Raw genomic sequence first — 13,119 nt, 5'->3', positions numbered from 1 at the left:
TCACTAAGTTATTTCTATAAAACCTACCCGACTAGAATGATAATAATATGAAAAAAAATATACACAGTTTACGGTCGTTAGGTCCCTTCATCAACCGAATAACTCAATATCGGTGGTATTTCTCCCCGTCGTTATTGCCATTCGCATGCAAACTATTTTGAGTTACCCGGGGCTGTACATAGACCCTCCCTTGAAGGTGTCGATGCCTCTATTAATATAAGTAACATTCGTCATAATGACTATAACATAAGTTTATTAAATATCAAATACGAGTTATATACCTTGTTTGAAAGTACGAGTTATAACCACTCTCATAGTAATAACTTCAATCCAATTTAAATAGTTCTTAGTGAAAATCAAATGTTTAAAATAAAACTCTTTTTATTGGAGCTATACTAATAAATCATTTTAATAGTTTGTTATTAACATTTGATAAAATTATATACTTAAAAGTATCAAATTCTTGAAAATATTATTGAATTATTCTATTCTTTAAATAAAAGAAGAAGAAAAACCATTAGCCTCAATAATGACAAAAAAGTGTGTTGTCCCACATTGTTAGATGAAGTGAAAACAGGGATTCAATATTATTATAAGAGGGGAGTTGGTGATTAAAGGAAATTAATAAGCCAAGCATTGAACACAAAGAAGCAGACGATACATCTCCGGTTTTATACCAAAAAGGGAAACTGATTTCTATGCAATTTTTGGTCTAAAACCATCTTCCGGTATGGCTAGGCTCATCAGACAGTTTATGGAGATGTATCGTCTGATCAACCCTTATTGCAACAAAACTGTTGGGGGCAGATGGGGCATTTATTCTCTTATAAGCATGGAATACATTGTCCAACCTAAGTGATCGAACCTCATACGATATCAGGAGAAATACTAGGTATGTGCATTTGCATTCTCAGTTTTGCCAAGCAAATCTTTGTTTTGATAATGACAATTATTCTAAGTCTTATTATAATTCTTTGTTTGGTTAATCACAATGAGACCTTTTGTGATACAAGGTCAAAGGATTTTAACCTATTTTGGTCTATCTTTTTTTTGTTGTCTTTCATTTATCATATATTTTCTTACCGATACTCCCAAACAAGGTCGGCCTAGGGTACCCCGAGTGACCATGTCAATTGGTTAACCAAATAACCCATAAACATAAAAGGCCTTATTCTAAATAATTTCTTTATTTTAATGAAATTATTCTAAATATTTGCTTTGTTGATGACAATTCTTTTTATCTATGAAAGGGGTGATTCCTTTTGGACAAAATGCACCGCTTGTAACGTTCAGTATTTTTTGAGACAAAATGTCATAGGATTTGACCCCTATTTTGGTCCATCTTTTTTGTTTTATTTCTTTGTTGATGTCTTGATGACAATTAATTGAGTATTTTTTTTATGAAAGGGGTGATTCCTTCTGGACAAAATGCACCACTTGTGGCGTGCAGTATGAGTATCTCCTGTAGTACGTGAACAAAAAACTATCCTGCAAGAATTGTCGTGGTGTTTTCATGGCAATTAACGAAGGGATAGGACCTCCAGATGGCTCGTATCCTTTTCGTGATTGTCAACATTTTCCTGCTCCTGAAAACGGTTATGCAGATCAACTTGGGACTATTACAAATATCCCAACCATGCACAAATGGAGTCGTTGTATCTAAATCTAATCAGAAATCGTATTCTGAATCTTCAGTGGAGGTTGTTGATACAAATATAACCATCCCTCTCGAGGCACACCCTTTAGGGAATGGAAATAAAAGCACGAGATCTCTTCACGAGCCTTCCAAACTGGGCAAGCCCTCAAGGAGAAAGAGTCTGGATGACACAGGCGTAGAAACGCCTTCAAATAATCTATCAGATATGGGACCATCAGTGTCAATTTTTGACTCAGAAAAGTTATTAATTAATAGGGCATTGTCTGAATTAAGAAAGAAGTTGCCAGAGATAAGGAAAGCTGACGCTGAAGTACCTGCACTGAAGAAAACCTAGCAAATTTACCTCAGAAAGCAGCAGCAGCAGAATCATCAGGAGGAGAGGTGGTGGTGTCTAACAAACCTAGTACACAAGACGATTCCTAACTCTGATTTTCACAATTTCAGCACAGTTGGGCTTCAATCAGTGGTGAGGAGGAGGGCATCAGTGCACAAGACGATTCCTAACTCTGATTTTCACAATTTTGACAATGATAGGTCTGAGCAATGTTTTAAGGAGAAGCAGATATGGGCGATCTACGAAGAAGAAGAAGAAAGCCGAAGCTGGAAACTTAAAGTGATATCATAACTTACACCCCACCCCCCAATAGTAGATTATAAACTGTTTTTTTTTCTTATGATTGTTCCTTATTGTGTACTTGAGAGATTTATAGATGGATGGCCAAAACTTTTATAGGTTGGTTGTTTCTTTGTCTGAAAACTGTTGTTTCTTTATTGTTGCTGGTGTTTTTAATTTTGACATGTGAGAATTATTTTACATGTCAAATTAAATTTGACTGGATAGATAGAAAATGAAAATATGAATGAATTTATATTTTATAATTGAAGTATATATTTCTTTAGTTTTCAAATGAGATCTCATTTGATCTTCAGCTTTCTAATATAGTGTTGGGATTCTTTGAAACAAGAAACGAATGAGATCAAGTCTTGACACTAGCTTGATTGGGTGAGCTTGTTGTATATAATGGTGCAAGCTCTTCTCTACCCAGGCTAGTGCCCAACAAACCTTCTCCACAAAAGAGTAATTTAACTCATAATCGGTGGTCATCATTTTGCTGATGAATGGCGCAACCTCTTCGTTACCTAGGCTAGTGCCCAATAGACCTTCTCCACAGAAGACTCATTTAACTCATAATCGGTCATCATTTTGCTGATGTAGTAGATTGCCACCTCTTCTTTGATTTCATTCTCCTAGACTAGAATGCTCCCCATGGATGACTTAGTGATAGTGAAGTGAAGAATCAAAGAAACTCCTGGCCTTAAAGACATGAGGATAGGAAGGGATTACAAATACGCCTTCACCTTCTCGAGGACATGTTAATGAGTATCACTCCAAACAACTTTTGACCCTTCTTAAGATGCTTGAAGAGATGATCGCAAGTGTAAGTGAGATTACTAATGTAGCGACTAATATATTGAATTTTGTCCAAAAATCTTCGAACATCTCGCTCATTTTGGGGTGATGTCATGGCTATGAAGGCCGCAATTTTGCTAGAGTCGACTTCTATTCCTCTTTGAGTAATCAGAAATATTATCATCTTACCAGTAGTGACACCGAAGGTGCACTTCATTTGATTTAAACAGAGATGTTATTTCCAAATCCTCTAAAGGAATTTCTCCAAGTTCGTGATATGTTCAGCTCGATTCTTGGATTTGAGAATGATATCATCAATGTAGACCTTGACTTTCTTGTGGATTATATCGTGGAGAATAGTTGTGAATTATGGTTGCTTTCTGATACGTAGCTCCATTGTTCTTCAGTCCAAAGGGCATCAATTGATTGCAAAAGACACCGACCTCTATGATGAAAGTAGTTTTCTCCTTGTTTTCAGGCGCCATCAGGACCTGATTATATCCCGAGAAACCATCCATTAATCTAAATTTAAAAAATACATATTTTCTATTACTAACAAATACTATTAATAAACTAATTGAAAAAAAAAAACTTAAATATACATTGTAAAGTTATTGCAAATCATGTTATTAAATGGCTAAAATTATTGTTAAAATTTAAGATATAAATTTTATATATATGACAAAATATATAGCAAGTAAATTAAATGTATAAATTATTTAAAAAAATACCTATTAATTGCAAATGGTCTTGCAAGATAAGTTTGTAAATTAATTGTGAATATTTAAAATATATAATTGTTATGTATTATAAAATATGTACATTTGAAATTACTATATTTATTATTAAGATATATGAAACTATTGTAAAAATGTTGTAGAATATATGGTTAATTAAATCAGTAAAATATAAAAAGAAAAATTAATTTATAAATTAATGAAATCATGTTGAAATAATAATTTTAAATATTTTTAAGAAATATTTTTACCAGCATAAATGTTAATACAATTTTTGTTAGAAAAAATAAATTAATTAATATTAAACAAGAAATTAACCCACTGTTCAACTTTAATTTGACATGTAGAATAATTCTCACATGTCAAAATCAAAAACATCATCAACAACAATGAAACAACCTATAATAGTTTTGGCCATCCATTTGTAATCACTCAAGTACACAGTCAGGAACAAACAATCATAAAAAACAATAAACAGTTCATAATCTTTTCAATTGGGGGATGGAATGTAAGTTAAGATATCACTTTATGTTTCCCAGCTTCAGCTTCTTCTTGTTCTTGCTGCTGTTGAAGGATCCAGATCCCAACAGCATTCTGGCAGATCATCAGTCCTTTCTCCACCTCTAATTCGCCAACAAGGAACACGATGTGAGAATCTCAACATTTCCTTCTTCAAAACCCAACAAATGGAACCCTTATCTAGGTTCCTCCCATACACAGTCCTGTAACCATCTACTTTCACCTGTGGACTCATGCACTCCATCTTCTTCATCATAATCCATCATAACTTCCACCATCTCATATTGATGCCTAACTTCAGAGGGGGTCTCCCTGTTCCATTCCGATCATAGTTCTTATATATGGCCCATATATCTCCGCCCCTAGGATATATTCTAAGGCATCCTCCCCGTTTTATTTTTTCTCTGCACAATACATGAGAAAAGATGTCCACTTCTTCAACCACATCAATGTTTGTTGTCCTATAATTTCCACAAGATTTCGTAAAGCCAGATTCTATCCAATTCACTGATCCGAACTCCGCATCAGTTTTGGAGTTCATGTAACTGATTGCAACTTTAAACGGTGAGACTGAAATCAGACAGTACAGCCGTGCCATAGGTGCCACCTCTACCTCCAAGTGATTTCAGTCTCACCTTTTAAAATTGCAATCAGTTACATGAACTCTAAAACTGTTTCAGAGTTTGGGTCGGTGAATTGGATAGAATCTGGCTTTACGAAATCTTGTGAAAATTTTAGGACATCAAATGTGGTTGAAAAAGTGAACATCTTTTATCATGTACTGAGCAGAGAAAAAACAACACGGGGAGGATGCCTTAGAATTTATCTTAGGAGCGAAATTGAGAACGGTAATTGTAATATTCCTTCCATAAGCTTCTAAGGCCTACCTACCTTCTGATACTTCCTATCCTATGATCAGGACCCGTCCAGACATTGTGTTTTAAATTAAGTCTCAAACTCAGAAACAAATATTCCTCAAATTCTCTATTCTATCTTGCACAATAAGGGTTGAAAAATAGATGATTCATTCTCCTGCAAAATTCAACCAGAACTGTTGTAAAGAATCATCCTTTACTCTTTTTCAATGCTAGGACAAAAGAATATTACATAATTCTGGGCCATGTTTGATGAAAGGTTATTTAGAAATAATACAAATATTTCCCACCATGAATTAATTCATTCAAATAATCAACCAAATACTTTATTTTTATAATATTTTAAACATTTAACCCAAATGACATAAGTTAAGAAGGTTTGAAAGACATCCTCATAATCACCTCCGGAAATAGGGTCTTCCTCATAAGTTGAATGTACTCTAATTCATCCTTAAAACAAAAAAGTATAACCATTTCTCACTCATAAAGATGGTTTAATCATCTAGTGCAGCGATAACAACCTAGCATCAAAATTCAACTAAAAATAACTGAGAAATCCAAAACACTACAACAAGGGGAAAATCTATGAGCCAGACATGAAAAATAAAACTAGTGACCTAAATAAATTGCATATAAACCTCGTTGCATCCTTAAAACAGATAAGTAGAACCATTTATCGCTCAAAAGACTTTCAAGACCCGCAGATGAAGGAAAACCCTAATGGTCGGAGAAGAATGTAACTAACCTCGTGGGTGCGACAATCTGGCTGCGGAGAGTCAAGGGATGATAGTGCAGATGAAGGCAAGCCCTAATGGTTGAAGAAGAATGTAACTAACCTCGTGGGTGCGACAATCTGGCTGCGGAGAGTCAATGGATGATAGTGCAGATGAAGGCAAGCCCTAATGGTTGAAGAAGAATGTAACTAACCTCGTGCGCACGACAATCTGGCTGCAGAGAGTAGAAGGATGATAGCACAGAAATCTGGCTGTAGAGAGTAGAAGGATGATAGTCTGATTAACACAGGCAGAAAGATTTTTTAGGTTAGAAAGAATTGGTCAGCGTAGAAAGAAAATGTATTAGACTTGATAATTAAAAACCGATTCTAGTTTTAAAATATATATATATATATAATTTAAAATTTTATTATTAAATATAATATTATTAAATTTTTTTATAAACATCTGTCTTTTATTTAAGTATTTAAAATTAATTAAATAAAAAATAAAAAGTAATATAAACCAAAAATAAATAAATTAAACATTATATTATATTTAATAATAAAATTTTAACTTATATATATATATATATATTTTAAAACTAGAATCAGTTTTTAATTATCAAGCCTAACTCGTTTTCCTTGGAAAATATGAGCAAATGACCCTAGAAACAGGGTGAAATGCGGAAAGTGCGGGTGAATAATTTAAATACCGTTGGTGACACCTTTTAATGTTTTTGGACAAAAATGCCCTGTTGCGTCACGCAATCTTAGGTTGCGTGATGCATTTTTTTTTTTTTTTTCAAAAAATTTTAATTATGAGTTTTTTTTGAACGAAAATGCTCAAGTTGCGTCACGCAACCCCAGTTGCGTTACGCAATCGCGTCACGCAACCCCAGTTGCGTTACGCAATCGCGTCACACAACCCCAGTTGCGTCACGCAATCGCGAGACAAAAAAAATTTAAAAAATAAAAATAAAAAATATGGTTGAGTCACGCAACTGAAGTTGCGTTACGCAAGTGTACAATTGTCATTAAAAAAAGAGGGTCACCAACGCTATTTAAATTATTCACCCGCACTTTCCGCATTTCCCCCTGTTTTTAGGGTTATCTGCTCAAATTTCCCTTTTCTTTCTACGCTGACCAATTCTTTCTAACCTAAAAAATCCTTCTTCCTGTTAATCAGACTATCATCCTTCTACTCTCTACAGCCAGATGTCCGTGCTATCACCCTTCTACTCTCTGCAGCCAAATGGTCGTGCGCACGAGGTTAGTTGCATTCTTCTTCAACCACTAGGGCTTGCCTTCATCTGCACTATCATCCCTTAACTCTCTGCAGCCAGATTGTCGCACCTACGAGGTTAGTTACATTCTTCTCCGACCGTTAGGGTTTTCCTTCATCTGGGAGTCTTGCAAGTCTTTTGAGTGATAAATGGTTCTACTTATCTGTTTTAAGGATGCAACAAGGTTTATATGCGATTTATTTAGGTCACTGGTTTTATTTTTCATGTCTGGCTCATAAATTTACCCCTTGTTGTTGTATTTTGGATTTCTTAGTTATTTTCAGTTGGATTTTGATGTTAGGTTGTTATCGCTGCACTAGATGATTAAACCATCTTTATGAGTGAGAAATGGTTATACTTCTTTGTTTTAAGGATGAATTAGAGTATATATTTGACTTATTTAGTTGAACCATCTTTATAAGTGAGTTGTTGTACTCTCCATACAAATTACAATTTACAAGCGCACTCACATGTATATAGTTTGTATAAAATCCAGATGATTAGTTCGCAACCTTTAATTTCCCAAGTCATAATATGTTTTCCCTTGATTTGTTTGTGTAATAATATTTGTGCCTGCGTTATAGTGTGATGATGAAAGTGGTCACATAATTCTAATTTAGCTACAGGGATACAACTTGAACTAATTTGAATCCCAACAAATTAGGGCTGAAGCAGTATCCTTTATCATGTGTTTGGATTCTACATCTGTTTATAAATCATACAAAATAGTATATTTGTCTTTCAATTAAACTGAGACAGAGGTTGTTTATAATCAGACAACAAACAAAAGTCCTGGTATTAGATTAGCGTCTAAGAATACATATCTTTTTCGAGGATCTCTTAACATTGTTCGTCTCTACAAGAAACGATTTATTCTTTGTTGTATGCACATGTTTGACGAATTTAGATATATATGAATTTGGTATTTTCTGGTATAGTGGTATTACCTAAATGATTGAGTCTTCTCGAGAACAGGGGCAAGAGAAGATAAGGTCTCTTAGCATGCCTAGAACAATTAGAATGTAAGAATTTATTTTTGAAGAGAATTAACTATTGTGTAAAAAATTAATTTGCGCATCTAAACGAAAATAATTTTGAAGGATTACAATTAAAAGGGAGTATGTTGTCAGATAAAGAGTGAAATACTTTTATTTATTACAATTTTATTGAATTATAATTCAAATAATACATTAATAAATATTATGGATTAAATTTTCGTAGATAAGAAAAATTCAAAGTTTAAACTCAATTATAGGGTGCATCCGATTAGAGGACCCAACAAAAAAGGCGTATGCCACATATTGCAAAGAACATGTATTCTTTAGTAAAAGGCGAAAGAATAGTTCGCTTTGTGTTCAGTGCTTGGCTTCGTAATTTTTTCTAATCACCAACTCCACTCTTATAATAATATCCGATCCTTATTTTCACTTCATCTAACAATGTGGGACATCACACTTTTTTTGTCATTATTGAGCCTAATGGTTTTTTCTTCCTTTATTTAAAGAATAGGATAATTCAATAATATTTTCAAGAATTTGATACTTTTAAGTATATTATTTATCAAACTTATATATAAAGGTTAATAACAAAAATATTACAATGATTTATTAGTTTAGCTCCAATAAAAAGAGTTTTATTTTAAATATTTGATTTTCACTAAAAACACTTTAATTTTGATTTTTTTTTTCTCAAACTAACTAACTTATTAAAATGAAAAAAATAGAAGACATATTTTGGCTTCTAGTTAGTAGGGCCTTTGTCCCTTTTTTATTCTCTCTTCTAACTAAATGACATCTCAAGAGCGGGGGCAAGAGAAGATAAGGTCCCTTGTCATGCATAGAACAATTTGGATGTAAGAATTTTATTTTGAACACAATTAACTATGATGTAAAAAATTAATCTGCGCATCTAAACGAAAATAATTTTGAAGGATTACAATTGAAAGGAAGTATGCCAAATAAAGAGTGAAATACTTTTATTTATTAAAAAAAAAAAAAAACTATAATTCAAACAATACATTAATAAATAATATGAATTAAATTTTCGTCAATAAGAAAAATTTAAAATTTAAACTCTGCTAAATTAAAAAAATATATAAATATTCCAAAACTTGATTTGATAAGATTATAGTTGTGTTTACAAATATAGATTTTATAACTTAATTTAATCATATCCTAGACCAGCAAAGTAAGGTCTTTGTATAACTCAATTTAATCATATTATAACTCTTATATAAGATACTTGAAAAAAAATTGAATATTGGTAAAACATTATTAGTTTTACAATAAGTTAAATTTAAATATATAATATTATTATAATTTTCATTAATTTATTTTATGACAAAAGAGAGGTTAATAATTAATAATTGTGAAAGAATGTAAAGAAGTCCCACATCGGTTCAAAAACAAAAAACAAGCAGAGAAAGAACACAATCTAATCGATTTTTTTTAAATCAGGTTTACCAACCGATGTTGAAGTTGCATAAACTATTTGCATTGTGCTCTTTGTTGACGAGAAACTGATTCAATTCGTAGTTCAATTCAACCTCTCATTAAAAAAGATATAACTTGGTTATATTTCATCTCTACAACAAATTTAATAATAACATAATTGTCCTATCGTTCCGGAACAGGTATTAAAAGTGATTATAGAAAAGAGAATTGAGGGTCCTAAATCAATATTGTAATTAAGAAACCATTTTTTGGAATATATATTTCGAATAAAAAAGCAACTTTGACAAAAAAAAAGTGATTAGATAAAACAAAACGAAGTAGTGTCATTGACATAACAGATGTCACAAGTCTTTGTCAAAAGATGAAAAAGTCCATTTATTCGCTTAGATAGACACTTCGAACATAAACTGAAATATTCTAGAACTACAAAGATAATTATTAAATCGTTAGCACCGCATAAAAGCATTGCTCATAAAGTATGTTTAATTGGTTATAATTCTCTTTTGAGTCTGTGCTATTGATTACACTATTATCCGTAAATAATAATAAAATAATTCTATTATATTTATAGACCATTGTTTATTTTCTCGAAAATGCACTACAACAAAACATACTTTCAGCCACCTTTATATGCCAACGCTTATTAAGTCGTGGGTAAAAATTAAAAAAGTAAAAACTTTTGCCACATTTATATTTTACAACCACCTTTATTTTTTTATATATACAAACTTTGTTAAAAACCTTAAAATTTAACTATTATAAATTTAATATTTTTTATGTTTTATTTTTAAACTTTATAAATATTTTATTTCACTATTTTAAAATTTTAAAATAAAATTTGACTTAAAATTTTATTTACACTAAAATTTAGTTAATAAAATTTAAAATTTTTATAACATTATTAATTTTTTTATTAACATCTGTCTTTTATTTAAGTATTTAAAATTAATTAAATTAAAAGTAAAAAATAATATAAACCAAAAATAAATAAATTAAACATTATATTATATTTAATAATAGAATTTTAACTTATATATATATATATATTTTAAAACTAGAATCAGTTTTTAATTATCAAGCCTAACTCATTTTTTTCTACGCTGACCAATTCTTTCTAACCTAAAAAATCCTTCTCCTATTAATCAGACTATCATCCTTCTACTCTACAGCCAGATTTCCGTGCTATCATCCTTTTACTCTCTACAGCCAGATTGTCGTGCGCACGAGGTTAGTTACATTCTTCTTCAACCATTAGGGCTTGCCTTCATCTGCACTATCATCCCTTGACTCTCCGCAGCCAGATTGTTGCACCCACGAGGTTAGTAACATTCTTTTGAGTCTTTGGGTCTTGAAAGTCTTTTGAGTGATAAATGGTTCTACTTATCTGTTTTAAGAATGCAACGAGGTTTATATGCGATTTATTTAGGTCACTGGTTTTATTTTTCATGTCTAGATCATAGATTTTCCCCTTGATGTAGTGTTTTGGATTTCTCAGTTATTTTCAGTTGGATTTTGATGCTAGGTTGTTATCGCTGCAACAGATGATTAAACCATCTTTATGAGTGAGAAATGGTTATACTTCTTTGTTTTAAGGATGAATTAGAGTATATATTTGACTTATTTAGTTGAACCATCTTTATGAGTGAGCCGTTGTACTCTCCATACAAATTACAACTTACAAGCGCACTCACATGTATACATGTATATAGTTTGTATAAAATCCAGATGATTAGCTCGCAACCTTTAATTTCCCAAGTCATAATATGTTTTCCCTTTATTTGTTTGTTTGTGTAATAATATGTGTGCCTACATTATAGTGTGATGATGAAAGTGGTCACATAATTCTGATTTAGCTACAGGGATACAACTTGAACTAATTTGAATCCCAACAAATTAGGGCTGAAACAATGTCCATTTTTGTGTGTTTGGATTCTACATCTGCTTATAAATCGTACAAAATAGTGTATTTGTCAACTGAGACAAAAGTTGTTTATAATCAAACAGCAAACAAAAGTCCTGATATTAGATTAGCGTCTAAGAATACATATCTTTTTTGAGGATCTCTTAACATTGTTCGTCTCTACAAGAAATGATTTATTCTTTGTTGTATGCACATGTTTGAAGAATTTGGATATATATGAATTTGGTATTTGCTGGTATAATGGTATTAAGAATCATCACAAGAAAGGAAAATGTGGATGAATTCCTTGTAATTTTACCTGTTTATGGTGACATTTAATATAGGTTTTATTAAGAAGGGTGTTATGAATTCCCCAATCGTTATCAAGTCTTCTTTGGTTGTTCCTAATTGGATTCCTTTAATTTTCTATCACCTGTCAATGTACTTTCTTGTCTTTATTGAGTATTTTTTTGTTTGATATGTATAAACTTATAAAATCAGTTTTATACAGGGTACAGAAAATGAGTACTAGTCACCAAAGTGAATGGAATGTTTGGAAACTATTCTACCACCGGTGCTTATATTATATAATGAAAAGGCTTATAACATAACTGGGGTTACATAGTATTGTTAAAAAAGTTAGTTTTTAACCAATGGATAAATATAACTTGTGTCTGTTGGATTAGATGGACAGTTGTTGTCGCACCATTAGTAGATTATGTTTTGCCATTATGCTTATATTATATCAATGGAAAGGCCTATAACATAACCGGGGTTATATAGTATTGTTAAAAAAGTTAGTTTTTAACCAATGGATAAATATAACTTGTGTCTATTGGATCAGATAGACAATTGTTGTCGCACCATTAGTAGATTATGTTTTTCCATATAATGTTATCAGGGTTTATATCAAGGTAGATTGTTTAACAGAAGGATTATATTTTGAACGAATAGTTTTAAAATGCCCACATTAGTTAACGATACAATCATTTATCCATGTGGGTGTAAGTTTTCTCCGATAACTTCTCCTAATCCTATTATGCAATAATTTTAAGAAAGAGTCAGAATAGAAGGTTAGTATTCAGTAATAATAATTGTTTTACAAAATGATGATTTCAAAACTAAGGGTGAATGCATTTGCAGGTATCGCCTTCATCAACACTTGAATCGTCATTTGAGTCCCTCCATGTGAAGAAATTTGATAGTATTGATATTTCTTTCGCCAAAGGTATGTTGGTTTTGATTTCATGGTGATTATGACTTTGTTTCAATGGGAAATATAAAAGAGAACTTTGTAGGGAGGAGAGTATAGATTTCCACACTATTCATTTATTGCCTATAACCTAGGGATCTATTCTCATTTTATAGGACCTGAAATAAATATAAAATAAATATAAGTTGTTTAGTATAAAGGACAAAATTGACTGGATATTGGTATGCTAATAATTACAGTGTGTTGTTATCCTTTACTCTTACATCTCTTTGTGAAAATTTTCTTGTTATGATCCATATAGATTGCATTGACAGGATGGTGAATTCCATAGGCATGTCGTAGAAGATTTCTCCCTC

At 31.7% G+C, this 13,119-nt stretch overlaps 1 non-coding gene across 1 annotated transcript; it reads right to left on the bottom strand.

Annotated features, from left to right (window-relative positions):
* Window positions 1–8,454: 8,454 nt before the first annotated feature.
* Window positions 8,455–8,566, bottom strand: LOC124922967. The gene has a single exon (XR_007098011.1). It is a non-coding gene; the product is annotated as a U5 spliceosomal RNA (small nuclear RNA).
* Between the last annotated feature and the right edge of the window lie 4,553 nt (window positions 8,567–13,119).

Source organism: Impatiens glandulifera, chromosome 1 (genome assembly GCF_907164915.1).
Source record: "Impatiens glandulifera chromosome 1, dImpGla2.1, whole genome shotgun sequence".
NCBI lineage: Eukaryota > Viridiplantae > Streptophyta > Magnoliopsida > Ericales > Balsaminaceae > Impatiens > Impatiens glandulifera.
This window is presented reverse-complemented; position numbering and strand designations above follow the sequence as displayed.